Genomic DNA, 13,454 nt, shown 5'->3' on the forward strand with positions numbered 1-13,454 from the left:
CTTCGGTCACCCCTGGAGCTTTCATGGACCTTCTTTCTTTACCACCTCCTATCGATGTATAGGCGGGACCACAGATCTGATCATCTAATTCCACACCTTTCTCTACTGACTTCGTTCCTATGCTCCCATATTTCCTGGCTTTGGAGCTGAGTCTGAACCCCAGCTTTGCCTCTTCACAAGTTATATAGCCCTGGGCAAGCTACTCAACCTCTAAGTCTATTTCCTTAACTGTCAGTTGGCGATAAAGGGCTATTGTCAGGATTATACAAGAGCATGCCAGGCACTTAAAAGGCACTCGATGAACGACATCTATCAGTAGTACCACTGTTATTCCCATTCATAGTCCCATGACAGGCATCACTATGTCCAAAGCTCCATGAATATTCTTCCACTTGATTCTGGATCATTTCAATGGCTATATACGACATTTCGGTATTCACTACAGACCTTCCTCGACTTACGATGGGGTTACATCCCAATCAACCCACTGTCAGTTGAAAATACCATAAATCGAAAATGTATTTAATCCACCTAACCTACCAAACATCATGAGTTAGCCTAGCCTACCTTAAACAGAACACTTCCATTACCCTGGACAAAAGCATCTAACGCAAAGCCTATTTTAGAATAAAGTGTTGGATATCTCATGTCATTGATTGACTATTGTACTGAAAGCGAAAAACATTATGGTCATCTGGGTGCAGAGTGGTTGTATGTGTGTTGGATGTTTACCCCCGAGATGGTGTGGCTGTCAAAGCCCAGTACCGCAAGAAAAGATACAGGGTATTGTTAGGCAGGGAAAAGATCAAAATTCAAAATTTGAAGTACGGTTTCTACTAAATATGTATCACTACGTACCATCATAAAGTCCAAAAATCATAAATCGAACCCTCGTCTCTTGGGGCTGTTGATACTTAGAGTCTTAAAATTATGACACTTATTTCACCACATTTAAAACCAGTGTACAGGGTGAGGGATCCTGTCACGACGCGCTGCAGACAGGGCAGCTCCAAACCAGGGTCAGGAATTCCAGCAGGAGGCCAGGCAACCACAGCACAGAGTAAGACGTGCTCAGCCTCGCCTTGGGAAGAGGAGCCACCTTATCCTCCCAACATGGGGATATGGGACTCACCCTGCTGACAGCTCGGCTGGTCCCAGCAGGATCAGGGCCCTGCCCAAAACTCTGCCCTCTCGCCCCACGGGCCCCGGCCCAAGTCTGCTCCATGAGAACAAGTGTGGAAGGAGGCAGGGAAGCAGGTCCAGAGTTGGAGGTTTGGCCGCACTGGACTTCAATGACCCATCTCCTCCTCTGAGTCCTCCCACGTCCTCCTGCTTTCCCTTCCGTCACTCGGAAGGCCAGTGTCCAGGGCCTTGACAGCTCAGAGCCTCCCCATCAAGTCTCCCCAGTTTCCTCCTCTTCTCCTCCCACAGCCTCATCAGACTCAGCTCCCACTGGCTGCCCCAAGACTACGACAATCCCCAGTGAGTATTAATGCCTGATGGCTTATTAAACACTCAGGAGGTAGGGCACAGCTTTACCCCCTCCTCCCCACAAATGACCAATGGGGAAAAGAGGTGAAGAGGTGAATTTTTTTGTTGGCAGGAGGGACAGAGGGGTTGGTATTTCGGTGGCAGGTATTGAAAGCAAACACCTTACCTTTGATTCTATTTGATTCTCTCTTTTCTTCCTTTCTTTCTTTCTTCCTTCCTTTCTCTTCTTTCTTTCTTCCTTCATTTCCTTCTTTCTTTCTTTCTGCCTTTCTTTCATCCTTTTCTCTCTCTCTCTCTTCCTTCTTTCTTTCCGTTCTTTCTTCATTCTTTCATTTATACGTACGTACGTACATACATACACACCCATAGTCTGACAAAATGCAACGAGGGACTTCTGCACGGGGCAAACATGGAGATGGAGATTTATTTTCGGACCAAAGTCTCTAGGAGTGAAGAGCTGGGGCAGGTGGCAGAGGAGCCACAAGGAGCATATTCGGGACATGTGGCCTAGAAGTGTTCCTGCAGCTGGTGTGGTGCCTTGGACCCTTGGGAGCCAGTCCCAGGTTCTGCGTGGCCTGGGCATCCGTTCATGATCCCCATCTAGCGGTGACCCCAGCAGGCCTGGCTGCCGGGAGGGGGACAGCGCAGGAAGAGGAAAACACGAGGACCACACTTCCCAAGGCTCTGCAGGGCGAGGCCACCCAGAGGGAAGGGAGAGGGGACCCTGGAGAGGTGGCCTGGGGCCACCTGGGGCCCTGTCTTCTCCCAAGCAGGGGACAGGGTGGCAGACACCTTGGTCCCCCGCCGCGCCCTGACCCGAGTGTTGGAGCTGCTCTCGGAGGGGAGCTAACTGACTGATGCATCTGCCTCCATCCAAGTGTCACCTGCTGTGGGGACAACAGGGCAGCTTCTTAAGCTCTGCAAATTGCCTCTCAGACCTGGGCCCTGGCAGTTTCCTTTCTTCTCCTTTTTAATGGGGCTTTAAGGCCAAAAATACACACTCTCTCTCACACACACACGTACACAAAGGGAGGGTGGCGGGAGGAGCCGAACCCCACGTTGTGGCTCAGGCTTTAAAAATGCACAGGCGGTGCTTGGGGAAGTGTCACAGCTTGGCTGAGAGCACGGTGGCACTGGCAGGCAGGGGGACACAGAGAACGGGAACCGAATTTAGGACTGACTGGAAGGTCGACAGGAAAGGAAAGCCAACGCGTGGCATCTATGCATAGAAACGGGAAGCAATGCTGAGCATCTTCACGGCAGCCGCGGTCGCCTCTGGGCGTGAAGACCCGGCCCGCAGTCAAAGACCTGCCCACCGGACACACGCACGCCAGGCGCCCTCCTTCTCCCAACCCTGGCTTCTGCTGATGGCGACGTTCGGGGATGCTCTGCTACCCTCTGTCCGCGCCACGGCACCACCAACCACACACACACAAGACCTGTCCAGTCTCCCCGCCTGGCTTTGGTCTCCATCCACATTCAGACACCTTTCTGTCTGACCATCCTATCACCTAACCATCTCCCACACCCCAGAACTTTCAACGATTTGACCCAAGTCTGATTAAGCCTTTGTTCTTAAAATGCCCTCCTATTGTTTCCTAGAGGTGAGAGCAGGTCTTGTTTCTCTCACTAGGAACGACGTGACCTCCAAGCTCAGGCTCAGGGACATCCGCCTCTCCTGTCTTCTCCCGGTCGCGGTGGCCGTCACGTGATTAGGGACAGCATGGAAGCACACAAACGCAAGGGTCAGCTCAATTTTCACTGTCCACCAAGCATTTGCATGACTGGAGACAGTCCGGGCCCTGCAAACACCCATATGCCCCTCTTCTGTTCCTCTTGTGAGCAAATGAACTTTTCCGTGCATTTTTTTGTTGTTGTTCTGCCCAAAGCTGTTTTGCCAAGGGGGCCCTTCTTTTCCAGTTTGGTTACATTGAAACCTCTTTTTAACTGTGAGATAAAGTCTGGTTAGGGAGATTACAGCTGTTTACCAGAGAAGTAAATATCTCTGAGCTCTGACTAGGCTGGAGGAGGGGAGGGCTTGTCTGGTAATTTCATCATCTTGCAGGAAGAAAATGGAGAGAAGAATAGGGAGAATGAAAGATGAGAGGTGATAATCTCTGAAGTCGAGATCACTCTTGCATTACAGCACATGCCAGAAATAAAAGATAACCGCGCTCTCGATCGCGCTGAGAGATGGCCGGCTCAGACATGGGGGCCGCCTGCCCGCTGCAGACTAAGGGGGACCCAGAGATAACTGCTCCAGGCAGAAGAAAATGGGTGAGGGGGGAGGTTCCAGGAAGAGAGATGGGCAACACAGAAAGGCTGTCCTGTCTCCTCTCTTCCAGAACAAATATATCCTTAGACTCCAATCATTTTACACCCAGAGCAAGATTCTAAACCATCACATGGAGGGATTCTCAACTGTGGGCAAGATGGCAGGAGCGAAGGAAGAGCATATCACCCAGAAAGGGGATGGCGGAAGAGAGGAATGTGCAGTTTGCAAAACATGCTTTATGATCTACTTCAAATTTTTTAAAATAATAATAATTGCTTTTGTAAGGTAAGTTGCAGCAAGTAACGCTCAACAAAATGACGTCATGGGAAAAGCATGGGCTTCTGACATCAAGATGTGTTTGGTGGCTCCTCAGCTTACTAGCTGGATGGCTTAGGAAATGACTTCACCTCTCTGAGCCTCTATATCCTCATCTGTAAAACAGGGTCTCGCCTGACCTGACTACCTAACACAGCTGTTGTGAGAACAGATGCCATCATGTAACTAAATGCTTGGTATTTGGAAGACACCCAGTTATTGTTTGTTTCTCCACCATCATTTCTGAGTCCTTAAAATTATAGAATATCAAAGAGATATGTGTCCTGGGTCATCTACTGCTCACCTCATGCAAACTGAGGGTCACTCCATCCCCATCACCGTGCCTCATGGAGGACAGTGATGGCCAAGAGCCTGCTGCCTGGCTCTGAGCCAGGTGACTTGCGGGGAGCCCTGACTCTTCCCCTGACTGTGTACATATGGTTCGGGCAACTCACTTCCAGCCTCTGGAAGCCTTCATTTCACCCGGTCAAAAAAAAAGAATGTTAGGCCATATTAATCCTAGTACTTCTTAAAATGCTTTCAGCAAATGGTTTTGGCGCTGGCAGCCTGGAGTGGTTCCCAAAGGGAGTAAGGAGAGCATCAGGGAACTCAGAACGGGGGGTTCTGAAGAACAGCAGAGGATGCTGGGGATGTTCAACCAGGAAAAGAGAAGCTGGGGGTGGGGCCACGACAGTCCTCCCAGGCCGACGGCCCCTTCGCATCCAATCACACTAGTAACAATGACTTAACTTTCACTGGGTCACTCAGGATGTCCGCCCCTCTGTAATTAGCCCCCAGTGTTTCTAGAATCCCTAGGGGTGCCTCATGCATGCCCAAGACACACGCAGTCAGTTTTCTTGTCACCCACCACGTGGTTCCCCTTGGCCCACTCCAAGCCCTCTGCCAGGACACTGACCCCACCGCCTCTTGCTGGGCACTGCTCTCCCTGCCACCGCGGAGGTGCTGGAGGCCCCCGAGCCAAGCGTCTGCGGGGTTCCACCACGTGGTGGAGGAGAGAGCCGTTCTCCCCATCGTGGGTTTTACTCTCAAGACCGGTCCCAAAGCTAGTTCCCAGGTGACCACCACGTATTGGTTTAAAGCAGCTCTTTCCATCTCTATATGCTCTCCATAAGTTGCCGAAAAAAGTCCAGTAGGAGCTGAGTTACACCCAGAGTCAGTTGTGAGCAGTACCCCAGGCCATGCTCAGAATTTCTCCTGCCCTGCTGCAATCAAAGCTTGGTTACCAGGCCACTGTTTGTGCTCAGTTCCTTCTTCCTCCAAAACAAGCTCCTTCCCAGGAGGTTCCACAGTCTCTCTTGCAAATAGACTTTGAACAGATCCACCCTGCAGTTCACCAGGCCTGCTCAGACATGCCTGACCAGCCTGGGCTCGGGCTGCAACTCCCTGCAGGCTCCCCCAGGGCCAGCCTGCCACATGGGAGAGGCACTGTGCTGGTGCCTCCCAGCCTCAGGAAGACCAGCAGGTGGAAGCTGCAAGGAGACAGAATTGTTCTCCTTGTACGTTGAGCCCAAACTTGAATGCATGTACCTGTAGGTGGAATGAAATGTCTCAGGTGGCCATGAGTGTCCTGTATCATGAACTGTTTCAGTCAGATGGTTCCCTAAAAGGGATGTCGTTTAAAGATTCCCCAAGTGTCAGACATCGCCCTGGAAATCTGTGCATCTATCACCTTCCATGGCGCAGTGCTTACTGGGAAACACCTCCTGAATTGCCCCAGAAAGAAGGTCCCAGGCTTAGCAACTGGCTTCACTGTCCAGGGAGAATAACCACCCTGGATTCCTCTGCAGAATCTAGTTTTCACGATTCAGAGCCTCATGTTTGCAGATGGAAGTGCGTTGTACAGTAGCCAGGACCTTCTGCAACTTGCAAGGATATTGCCAAGTGATCGAGCCCAAGGAAGACCCCCCTGGTATCATCACACTTTGGGGGATCAAGTTTTCCCAAGAGAAGAGATAACCCGGGGAGTACGTTAGCACCCCACAAATGTACTAGGAGGGACATGTAGCAGAGGCACATTCATATTTTCAGGTTAAAGTAGTAAAAATGAACTCTGAGTAGGAGTCAAATGACTGGAGAATGAGCCATAGCTGCTGCCCATGCAAACTGGGACTTCAGGCAAGTCATGGAAACTCTGAGCCTCCATTTGCTCAACTGTAAAGTGGGCCTAATAACAGGCACATCATAAGGCTGAGGTAAGGAATTAAAATAATTATGTAGAGTACATGGTGAGCTGCACCGGGCATTCTAGAGCTGAGTTCTCCTTCGTGTCTTATTCGGCTCTCTATGTAATAGGGAAGAACATATCGGACTCCATATTGGATCTGTTTCTTTTATTTTAACCTTTGTGTTCTATTGCTTCTGCTATAAGAATGTTGCCTATCGCCTGAAATATACAGGATAGCTCATTCTCAAGGCTCTGACCTTTAAAGGCATAACACTTTTCCATTCATAGAGAGATAAAACGTTGCAGAACAGAGAATAACATTTGTCTTGTTGGAGGTTTTACAGGAACATCAGTGACCTGACCTATGTGGACAGCTGCAAGAACAAAGGATTCTGACACCAAGAAGCTTGTGACAACCAACCACTCCCCTCCCCTTTTAGCATAAAAGAAGCCTGAATTCTATCTCCGGCAAGATGGTTCTTTGGGACACTAGTCCATCATCTTGGTCTGCTGGCTTTCCGAATAAAGCCACCATTCCTTGCCCTAACGACTCATCTCTCCATTTATTGGCCTGTCGTGCAGCGAGCAGTACAAGCTTAGACTCGGTAACGTCTACCCCCAGTGCCTGCATCCCCACCTGATAACGCCACACCAGGGTTCAACAAATGTCCATTGAATGAACTGAGGTTTCTCCAGAGAAGAAACATCTCCAGAAGGCAATCAACAGTTAAAAGTTCTAGGAAAGCTAAATCTGCCTTTAACTTAGGCAACATCCACAGTGCAGGCAGAGAGGGCTACCAGGCGATTCAGAGGCAGGGACCCCCGCTGTGTGGAGGCGTCCAATCCCAGGAGCCTTGGAGGCTGGTGGAGCGAACTCTCTAGAATTCATGCTCTAGAATGAAGTCTCCCCACAGAATGTGGGAAGTAGAGAGTGGCAGAGCCACACCAAGGGGCAGATACTTCCCCGAACACCCACCTCGCTCAGCAGCCCTGGAACCAGCCCTACACACAGCATCTCAGCACGCGCGGTTCAAGCTCAGTGCCACATCCCCAATCACCATGTACATGCACATCTGGGGCACCCACGCATGACAGCAAACGTGAAAGCCGCTCACGCCCAGGGCTTATGGAAAACCGTGTGCTCTCCCTAGACCTCCCGATCCTGTACGCTACCGTGTGGTGACCCTTCACTCGCGGGTGGGCACCAGACAAGCACCTATTCACTCATTCATTCGACAAGCATTGCCGGAGCCCCTAATCCGTAACAGGCACTGTCACAGGGTGGGGAGGTGGGAGTGGTGGCTGAGGAGGGGACGACAGCTAGAGTAGGACACAGCGTCCATCAAAATTTGCCCTGCCTCAGGGAGTATTCACGTCTATCCAGGAGACAGACGTTCCGTCGTAGCCAAACAAATAAATGCGTAAGTGCAAACTGCGGTCTTTGCTGTGAAGGAAAAGTGAAGGGCCTCTACGGGGCCACTGTCGGAAAAGGTTTGCGCTGCAGGGAGTATTCACGTCTATCCAGGAGACAGACGTTCCGTCGTAGCCAAACAAATAAATGCGTAAGTGCAAACTGCGGTCTTTGCTGTGAAGGAAAAGTGAAGGGCCTCTACGGGGCCCCTGTCGGAAAAGGTTTCTCTGAGGAAGCGACATGGAACTCAGCCTTCAGGCTGAAGAGCAGAGTCAAGCTCTTCAGAACAGTAGGAACAGCGTTTATGAGGTAGGAACGGTGACTGAGCGAGTCCACGAGTTGCCATAAGGGTGAGTGGAAAAAACAGTGATGGTTTGGGCCAGAGGTCCATGTTACAGATTTTGTCTATCTTATCCTAAATGCAGGAGATCATCAGTAAAGGATCTTCAGCGAAGACTGGTAAGATCAGATTTGGGGCTTTAAAAAGATCATCCCCAGAGAAGGAAGCAGAAAGGACTCAAGAGAGGAGCAGTTAAAAAGCTATTTCGGGGGTCAGGCGGGAAGGGGGTACAGTGGTGATCTGCACAAAAGTGGGGTGGCAGCGCAGAGGGACTAGCCAACGTTGATTCTGTTTGAGCTGCCACCTCCAGGAAAAGGTCAAATAGCAAGAGGAAAACAACCCTGTGTACTCAAGGAAAATTATGAGAATACATTTAAAGCAATCCTGAAGTCTTAGAGTCTGAAGACATGTAATTAGAGTGCAAAGACAGATCTTCAGCCCAGATCATTCACAGAGCCTCAGGCTACTACTTAAAGAAGAAAGAATAGAAGGAAACATACCAGTATGTTAACAGCAGTTATCTCGGATGATGACGGCTGCTTTTTCCTCCCATCTTTGTGGGTTTCTGTTTTCCAAGTTTTCTATGATCATGTATGTGTTTCTCCTGGAATTAGGGGAAAAAAATCCATAGATTAATTGAAAAAATAATCATGTCTTCTTCTCAATTCCTGGGTGTGTCTCCGGAAAAGAATTAAGGGTGTCTGCTGGGATTTCATCTTCCCAGCGGGATGGCTATCCTTCCTACGGAAGAAAGAGGGAGAGGCATTCAGAAGTGACTACGAAATTCTCACTGCCAGAAAGTCCCAGATCCTTAGGACAAACACACACACACACACACACAAGTGATTGCTTCCTTCAACTGCCCCGGTAAAACGTACAGCTCCCTTCCGCAGCTGACCCTGTACCATCACCTCCCGGACGCACCCTCCCAGAGGGGCTCCCCTCGAAGCTGACAACTCCCTGAACCACTGCCAACTGGACCAGAGATGGAAGTGGGACTCAAGGTATGCCAAATGGATTTTCTCTCTCAGGAATTTGGAACTGAGGCAATGAGACTCAGTGAAGAAAGATGATGGTACTTGGACAAAAATATGGTCCTCTAGCATCGGGCCAAAGTTGATACAAGTGTTCCGGTAGCATCAGGGCACAGCGGACACAAGTCAAAGCCATGAAGAAGTAAAAACTGAGACACCCCTGGAAGAAACCCCTAAGAGGGGCAGGAACAGAAACAGAGGCAGATCAGAGACTGCATGACTCCCTGGAAGGTAGAAGAAGGAAGCCGCTTGCATCTGCTGCCCACGTCATTCCCCAGATGGCCTGTCTCCTCTTAGCCGTCTGAAAGATGGACTGTTGTGTTCCTTCAATAGATCCTGTTTACTTGAATTTGTCTGAGGGGTTTCTCTTCCATATAAAACCAAAGAGCTTCAACTAACAAACTCTCCTCCTATTCAGCCAGCAGCCCAACTTCTCGTTATTTACGAGCAGATTATCCATCCTGCTGATTATCAAGCCTCTGCCCAGGCCTAAGTCACTGTGATCTGGGGAAGGCCAGGGGCTAGGGTCTCTCCCCTCCAACCAGGCCCCACCACCCAACCAGGTCAGGCCAGCCTCCTGCTCCAAGCCTGTCAGCATCTCCACTCTCCAAAGCTCATCAAACCAAGAGAGGGCTGAAGCTCCCCTCAAAGGCCATCCTGCATATCCACCAAGAAGGAGTCAGTGCCCTGTGGTCTCACGAACTTCCTCAAGGCAGAGGCTTTGCCCCTTGGGGGGAAGCCCCTCCCCTCTATAGGAGGGCCAAGGGCCCAGCAGCCACCGCCTTAAGCCAGAGGAGGGAGGGAGTTTGACAGCTCCAAGGTAAAGCCTCTTTTTATTAAGACAACACAGCAAACTTTTTTTAACCGCAACTGACATCACTCTAATAAATCACCATCATGTCTTGTGGGATAGAAAAAGCCAAAACACTGTCACATTTGATTTTGCTGGCTACTCTCGCCTAGAGAACAAACCATGTGTTTTTAATCAACAACACTTTGTTTTGCATTTCTCAGACCCCAATACTCTTTAAATAGCTGCTTTTACCAGAGGGCTATTTTAAACCCAGGGCCAGCTTCTTTGCAGAGGACATTAAGAAACAGAACACCGCGTTACCAGGCTTATCTAAGCACTTTCTCTGCTGGGATGATTATGTATTAGGAGGTTCTCTCTGTCTCTTTCAGAGGGGGCTTTCCTTGTCCCTCTTTGGGAATTGAATTCCATGTCTTCCCAGAAAGTTGGCGGGTTTTTTTTTTTTTTTTTTTTTTTTTGGTTTCTCTAACAGGCAGCACAACTGGGTTATGGGAAAACGGCAAATTCCCAGCCAAAGGAAACAGAAAGTCACATCTGGGATGAGGATTCCAGAGGAGTGAAAGAGGAGGTGGCAGAGGTGGGGGACTGTTTGAGGGGAGACGAGCAATGAAATAAGATTTCTGGAATGGCACATGTCAATTTCTGACGCAAAGAGGCCCCGGGCTTCTTGGAGGCTGACGGGCTCGGACAAACCAACTGAAGCCTGCAAGGGATTCATCCTTTGGATCTTGGGGAACGGGTAGCACCTCGAGGCAAGAATAAGCTGTGTGCAGGAACCTTGCACTAAAAGGGGCTGCTTCCCTGACTGTCCAGTCAACACACCAGGATCTCAGCAGTGATTGGCAGCTGGGCTCACTGGGTCCTGACGTAGGTCTGGAACACCACCTGGCTTTGGAAAGACGCTAGAAGGGGGCTGCGAGAGAAGACCTTAACCTTCAACTAGAGGAACGCTCTACACTGTTTGTGGAACAGTTAACTGAAGCCCAGTGGAACAATTCAACCAAAAATACAGACACGGCTTCCGTGTGCCTCTGGTGTCAACCACTAGCCCTCAGCTGTCTGGTAAAATTCTTTTCTTTGAGCGACTAGTGAACTCTTCCAACACGGGTCAGCTCAGGGCTTTCTTCTTCCCTGGAGGTCCTAATTGTTCATCCTCTGCTGGTCAGATGATGTGTGCCACCCGGAGGACCCCATGCTGATGCACCCAGACCCAGGCCCCTGCACATCCCATTCATCCCTCCCTGCGTCTGAGCCGACAGTCTAACCACAAAGAACTCGCTCTCAGTTGTTCAAAGTTCACTCTTTCGTGGACAGTCTCCATCAACTATACACTCCGGTTATTCCTTTTTCTATGTATTATTTCATAAAATCACGGAATGTGTAAGCATGATATTAACCCATGGAACACCTACTCTGTCGATATCCTCTGCAAAATCGCCTGCCTCCACACTCCTCAAACACCTGCAACTGTGTTGGGGAAGGCAGTAGTTTATAAACACACCTGTCATTGGGAGGGGTGTGGTCTTCCAGGCTGAATGCTGTCTGGAAGACCCTCTCCCATGACTCAAAAGCCTTCCTTCCATGGGCAATTCTGTCTCCTTCTCAGAGATGAGCCAGCATGAGTAGCTACTGACTTGCGGCCTCACTGGGATCTGCCGTTATCATGGTCACCTCTGGGGATTTCCTTTGGCCACGTAGGAGTCTTGGGGCTATTTACAAGTCCAGGTTAGGGATTACTTTCCAGTTAAGAATTACAAAGAGGTATTTAACTCATGGCCTGGAAGCTTAATGTTCTATGGCAAATGTTTTCATTCATTTGGATGTCTTCACAGAATAAACCAAGAAACCTGAAAAGATAGTCAAATATTGGAAAACATCTTCTGGTTGCTCTTTATGTGGGGATTCAAGACCAGATTCAGAAGGAAGGGTGTGTGTTGGTGGGGGGGGGGAGCGGTTGGAGAACTGAAGATTCCACTGTTGGTACCTCACAGGAACACCCTCAAGCGAGCCTCCGGAGTTGCCTCACAGATTTCTTCCTATGTTCATCTCCACCTGCTTCCCACATCTGCCATCCCTGGCCGTGGCCAGGTGCACAGAGCTGTCACGATTAGGAAGGGATAGAGCCTTGCTACCCAAAGTGTGATCCATGCGCGGCATTGGCACGCTTCTTAGCAATGCCCCAGTTCCCCTGCCCCGCATGGATGGACTCCGAATCTACATTTTAATAAGATCCCCCAGGAGATCTGTATGAACATTAAACCTGAGAAGCACTGGTATTTCTTAAGCCTGGCTACACATTAGAACCACCTGGATTTTGATACTAAGGTTTAACTGTAGATCAATTAAATCAGAATTTCTAGAGGTGGGGTCCAGGCTTTGGAACTGTAACCATCCCATGTAAGTTCAATGTACAGCCTGCGCAGAGACTGCTGGTCCACAAAGTAATCCCACATCCCTCAGGGCTCACGCCAGATCCGCCATTTGCGCCACGCCTGAGCTCCAAGCACCATGCAGCCGGCCTGTCCATGGTAGTGATACCACACGTCTGAGGACCAGAGACAAGCAGGGAAGAACAGCCGTGAAGTCCCAGGAAGCGCAGGCCCAAGGAATGCATCGTCTCTCTCTCAAACAAGGCAAGCAGGCTGCGGTGGGAGAGCAGATTGGAGAGCGCGGCCACCGCACAGCAGAGACCCACAGGTCACACTGGCCGTGACCTCCCTGGGAAGGCAGGCGCAGCAGCCCCCAGATCAGGAGCGCCCCCCCGACCCGGAGGGAGCCCCCAGCAGCTCCTGTCTCAGTGCATCCAGAAAAGCCAGCCCGGTGAAGGATTTCAGCCCAATTTAATGGGACCTTTGCGAACAAAACGTGCTTATTAGTAAATAATAATTACAGGAGAGCCGGTGCCCCGGGGGCAGCAGGTAACATGGGATCCCATTTTCTAATGCCCTCCATGAACAAACCCTGTTTGAAATTAAAACATCCCTGCTGTCAACACGAGTGTTTAAAGGGGTTTCTGTAATAGAAGCGGTAACTCTAATGCAGACTGTTCACGGAAGGCTTGCTCATTTACAGGGAGCTCTCACAGATACCAATGCTTTTACGCCTCAAAACAAGCCCTGGGAGGCAAGCATTTTTCCTTACCCCATTTTATAGATGAGGAAACAAGCCCCGGATATTAGACAGGGCAGGCCCAAGGTCACTCAGCTAGTGACCGCATCAGGCAGCTGGGCCTTGGGATGCAAGGTGGGTACCCAGTGCCCTGCCCCATGGCTGCCTTCCAAAGTGCACTAAGGTCATCTGGTCAAAACTCTAATCCCACCGGAAAACCTGCCCTCCTTCACTTCTGGAATCCCCTTTGCTGCTGGCCACCAGAGCCTTTGGGGCCCTACCTATGTACTGTGTGCCAGCTGACCTCTAGGAAGACATGTCTGTGGTACCCAGGTGGGCCCCTCTCTGAGACTTAAGGCAGCTATGAGCAGGAGTTTGCCAGCCAACAGGAGAGCGGAGGCAGGTAAAACTCGAAGAGTTTACACATAGGCGCACGTGCACGCGCGCGCACACACACACACACACACACACACACACACACACA

At 50.2% G+C, this 13,454-nt stretch overlaps 2 long non-coding RNA genes across 3 annotated transcripts in view; one reads left to right on the top strand and one right to left on the bottom strand.

Moving 5' to 3' along the window:
- Positions 1 to 13,454, bottom strand: part of LOC102973564 (uncharacterized) — an 82,893-nt gene that overhangs the window by 67,085 nt on the left and 2,354 nt on the right. The window contains exons 2-3 of one of the 2 annotated variants that reach the window (XR_008616235.1): positions 8,518 to 8,621; positions 1,658 to 1,885 (exon numbers count right to left, since the gene is read on the bottom strand). This is a non-coding gene — a long non-coding RNA (uncharacterized lncRNA). The remainder of the gene's footprint in view (positions 1 to 1,657; positions 1,886 to 8,517; positions 8,622 to 13,454) is intronic. The other variant, XR_448140.3, reaches the window with a different exon arrangement.
- LOC129391661 (uncharacterized) lies at positions 995 to 4,091 on the top strand. The gene is made up of 3 exons (XR_008616236.1): positions 995 to 1,482; positions 3,125 to 3,236; positions 3,876 to 4,091. It is a non-coding gene; the product is annotated as an uncharacterized lncRNA (long non-coding RNA).

The sequence above is a fragment of the Physeter macrocephalus genome, chromosome 20 (genome assembly GCF_002837175.3).
Source record: "Physeter macrocephalus isolate SW-GA chromosome 20, ASM283717v5, whole genome shotgun sequence".
NCBI lineage: Eukaryota > Metazoa > Chordata > Mammalia > Artiodactyla > Physeteridae > Physeter > Physeter macrocephalus.